The sequence below is a fragment of the Acomys russatus genome, chromosome 1, assembly GCF_903995435.1.
Source record: "Acomys russatus chromosome 1, mAcoRus1.1, whole genome shotgun sequence".
Classification (NCBI taxonomy): domain Eukaryota; kingdom Metazoa; phylum Chordata; class Mammalia; order Rodentia; family Muridae; genus Acomys; species Acomys russatus.
In genome coordinates, this window is record NC_067137.1 from 82,937,432 (window position 1) to 82,942,251 (window position 4,820).

Sequence of the window (4,820 nt, forward strand, 5' to 3'; positions counted from 1 at the left end):
GAACAAAAACTTCTCAGTACACTGGCTTCTCCGTTTCTTTGTGCTGACTCTCACACATACTTAAAAATTCTACTCAAATATTAATAGTTTTATTTTATAGAGCTATTTTAGGCTTATGGGGCAATTGGTTGAAAGTACAGTTGGTTCCTGCATACTTTTGCTCTCCCTGTCCCCCCCACCTCCCCTAGCTTTCTGTTTCCCCTGTTCGTAACATCTGGTGCTGGTGCAGTGTATCTGTTACAATTAATGAGCCTATAGTGACAAGGCTTGATAAGCTAAAGTTTCTGTTTTTACCCCTGGGCACCCGCTCTGCGCTGGACCATGTAAGCATTTTGACACATAACTGATGATGCCAACCTACCACTTCAGGACTGTTCAGAAGTTTCACTGCCCTACGCTGCCCTGTACATCTGCTTGTCTCTTTCTTTCCTCCAAACCCCAGGGAGTTATGGCTGCTGTGCTTCAGATACAAATTGTCCTGCAAGGGGTTTTGTGTCCTGTCAGAAGCTTGGCGCAGTATGGTGGTATTAATAGGTAGGGTCTATCAGTTTGTGCAGCCCCGCGCCCCTGGGTCTGGATCTGGCAGCCTTGGTAGTCTCCTTGTGGAGCTCCTGACAACACCTCCCCTCCTTCTGTCCCCCAACTCTTCCATACAACTCGTAATGCTTTCCCCAGATACTTCAAGTCCTGGTATCTGTCCTGATCCTCATGCGCCCCCCACCACCACCCCTGTTGGGTGGAGTCTCTCAGAGGGCTACCTAGGTCTCCTGTTCAGATGTAGCCGATTCTCCACGTGGGGAAGGGGTTTGGGGAGAGCCGGGAACTGGCCCCGCACGAAACTCTGGAGAGGCCCTCTGGGAACACAGAGGAAGGGGATGCAGGCTATCCATATGAGACTTGATAGGCTGTGATCAGACAGTGGGGAGGACTCCACCTGTCAGAGGTCTAGGGGGATATAGGGCAGAAGAGGAAGGGTGGGTGGGAACAGGAACAGAAGATAAGAGCTAGGGGTTTACAATCTGGATGTAATGTGAATAAATTATAGTAATTTAAAAAATACAAAACACCTATACAACAATGTCAAACTCAGAAATCCTCACCTAGACCTATAATCATCACAAACCCAGATGCCTTTAAAAAAAAAAAAAGTAGGATCTAGCTGGGCATGGTGGCGCACGCCTTTAATCCCAGCGCTCAGGAGGCAGAGGCAGACAGATCACTGTGAATTTGAGACCAGCCTGGTTTACAAAGAGAGTTCCACGACAGCCAGGGCTGTTACACAGAGAAACCCTGTCTCAGAGGAGAAAGAAAGAAAGAAAGAAAGAAAGAAAGAAAGAAAGAAAGAGAAAAGAAAAGAAAAAAAGTAGGGTCTAAGCCAGGTGCATACCTTTAATCCCAGCATTTAGGAAAAGGCAATTGAATCTCCATTTGTTCAAAGCCAGCCTGGTCTACAGAGTGAGTTCCAGGACAGCTGGGGTTACGAGGTGAGACCCTGTCTCTGAAAAAGAAGGAAGGAAGGAAGGAAGGGAGGGAGGGAGGAAAGGAAGGAAGGAAGGAAGGAAGGAAGGGAGGGAGGGAGGAAAGGAAGGAAGGAAGGAAGGAAGGAAGGAGGGACACAGGCAGAGTCTAGTGGGAGGTGAGTAGTTCTTTGGGGATGCTACTTTCAAATGGAATAACATTTGTCCCACAGAATGAGAAAGTAAGTTCCCATCCAAGAGAGCCGCTTTAAGAGTCTGTCTTTTGGGCATAGTGATGCACGCCTTTAGTCTCAGCACTTAGAGGGAGAGGCAGGCAGCTCTCTCTGAGTCTGAAGCTAGCCTGGTAGTGAGTTCTAGGACAGCCAGGGCTACACAGTGAGACCCTATCTCAAAATAAAAATAAGACTCTCTCCCCTCCTCTCTTTTTCTACCCCTCCCCTCTCTTTCTTCCCGCCCCCCCCCCCTTCCCTGGCTTCCTGTCTGGCTATACGATCTCTTCCTTTCACTCTTTGCTCTCTTGACATAATACCATTCATCCTTTGATTCAACCAAACCAAATGTGGCCTCACCAGAGCTCAAGAGGTGTTGGACCTATGTCCCTGAAGCTCTAATATTGTAAGCTAACAAACTCCTCTTCTTTATAAGTCCCCAGCCTTGGTTATTTTTCACTATAGCAGTAGGAATTGACCAGTGCAACCACTCTTTTTACTGTCTTCAGTGTTTTCTCATTTCAGAATATCACAGCTGGAATCATCATCACGTAGCCTTTGTAGGTTGGCTCCTTTCATTTAGCAATAAACGTTTAGGATTTTTCTAAGCCCTTTCATAGTTTGTAAATTCAGTTCTTTTGTTTGCTTGTTTTTCCAGACAGGGTTTCTCTGTGTAGCCTTGGCTGTCCTGGACTCACTCTGTAGACCAGGCTGGCCTTGAACTCACAGCGATCCGCCTGCCTCTGCCTCCCCAAGTGCTAGGATTACAGGCATGCGCCACCACTGCCCGGCTCTGCCTTGTGTTTTCTACATCCCTTCATATTTCTGTCAGTCAAAGATGGACACAGAAGCCCCACACTTACAGAGCGAGTGCCCCACCCCCTGAGCCATCTCCCAGACCCTCTCTCTGGCTTTAGTTGAATGATTTGTGACTCCATTTCTGTTTTGTATGAGCATGTCAATCAAAACTCTTTGTAGGAGTATTTTAGTGGTTATCCCACAGTTACTACACTCTGCCTTTAGAACTAATCTGGTTCACTTTCAAGTGACACTCTGCTATGCCTGTCTTGAGCAAAGCGCTGTCTGTTAGGTAAATTAATAATAAGAAATGTAACAGTCTCTTTTCTTTACAAAGGCCTGGGCTTCTGACCTGCACCTTTTCCTTCACTCTGCAAAACACTTTGCAAGGATGTTCTGCTGCTAACAGTCATTTCCTCCCTTCGCATCTGAGAACACCTTTTCTCCTTCACTATCAGAGGACAACTTTGCTGAACGCAGAATTGCAGAATTCTAAATTGGTGAGGTGTTTTTTCAACATTTTAAACATGACCGTCATCTTCCTGGCGTGGTCTCTGAGCAGAAGCATGACGCATGGCCTGTCTTACAGTAAGGTGTGTCTCCTCCTGGCTTCTCACTGGGCCTTTGGTTTGCCTTTGGTTTTCTTCGGTGTCATTATCATCTCCTTAGGGGATAATTTTCTTGGCATCTGTCTTGGTTAGGGTTTCTATTGCTGGCACAAAACGTCACAACCAACCAACAAACAAACAACAAGTTGGGAGAAGATGGTTTATTTGGCTTACACTTCCACATTGCTGTTCATTACTGAAGGAAGGCAGGGCAGGAACTCAAGCAGGGCAGGAGCTGATGCAGAGGCCATGGAGGGGTGCTGCTTACTGGCTTGCTCAGCCTGCTTTCTTATAGAACCCAGGACCACCAGGCCAGGGATAGCTCTGCCCACAATGGGCTGGGCCCTCCTGCATCAATCACTAATCAAGAAAATGCCCTACAGCTGAATCTCATAGAGGGCTTTTCTCAAGTGAGGCTCCCTCCTTTCAGAGGAATCTAGCTTGTGCCAAGCTGTAAACCTAGCCAGTATACAAGCTCCAAACTTCCTGTATCTGTACCTCGGTATCAGAGACCAACTTTGTAAAATTCCCAGCCAACTGTTACTGCAAATATTTCTTTTGTTCCTTTCTCCGGCACTCCTACAACACATGCGTTTTGTCGTTGAGTTTGTTTTTTGGGGGGTGGGGTGGGGTGGGGATTGTTTTGTTATTGTTTTCGGTTTTGTTTTGTTTTGTTTTTGAGACATGGTGACTCTATGTAGCCTTAACTGTCCTGGACTCACTTTGTAGACCATGCTGGTCTCAAACTCACAGAGATCCTCCTGCCTCTGCCTCCTGAGTGCTGGGATTACAGGCATGCAACACCGCGCCTGGCTATGTTACATGTTTTGTAGTTTCCTCTCAGTTCTTGAGTATTTTGTTACATCTTTTCCATTTTTTTTTTTTTTTTTTCTGTTTGGTATATCAGTTTTGGAAGTCTGTGGACATTTATTGAAGTTCACTTATTGTTTCTTATGAGGATGTCTCTGTACTTAAAAATGCATCGATGATAGGTCTGGCTGAGTATATGAACTGATATGGAGGGGAGCAAGGTTGGGAGCAGGGAGATCACTAAGGCAATAGTGGGAGTTTAGGTTTTTAAAAAATGAGAATCTGGGGAGGTGAAGCCCGGTCACCTCTGAGGAGCCGTTACGGTTTGGTGTGTGAGTTACGGTGCAGAGATGTGGTTCCAGATTCTTCCTGGCCTTGCCATCATGGGGGGGGGGGTGCTTGTTCATCCCAGGGGTGTCCACTGCCTACATCCACAAGTTCACCAACCTGGACAAGGAGAAAAGAGCTGGCCGACTTTGGTACCAATGGTATTTGATGGAAGGAGATAGAGGCTGTCTCTGGAGTCAATCGCTACCATGTGTCCAGGGGCCTGGAGAACACTGACTAAGGAATATTTCCCTGGCTGGTGAAAAAAAGTTACTCAGTTGCGGTCACCTGTTCCTGTTAGAAGGCTTTGTAGCATAATATATACTATGTGTATGTTATGTGATGCTTAATAAAAAGGTTTTTAAAAAATAGAAATCTGAATGAGGATGAGAGCGGGGATGGAGGCAAGAGGAACCAGGTATGCATGTGATTTGTACATGCCTGTGCAGGTAAAGCATTCATACGTGAGAGAAAATAAATGGAGCCAAAAATAAAAATAAAAAAAGACACAAATCAAGGGAAAGAATCAATGAAAGGTGAGAAGGGACAGTAAGAGCAAAGGGAGAGTTAGAAAGATGTCACCACACAGG

At 46.1% G+C, this 4,820-nt stretch overlaps 1 pseudogene; it reads left to right on the top strand.

The window, feature by feature from the left end:
* Positions 1–4,253: 4,253 nt before the first annotated feature.
* On the top strand, positions 4,254–4,471 carry LOC127190452 (NADH dehydrogenase [ubiquinone] 1 alpha subcomplex subunit 1-like; annotated as a pseudogene).
* The last annotated feature ends 349 nt before the right edge of the window (positions 4,472–4,820 follow it).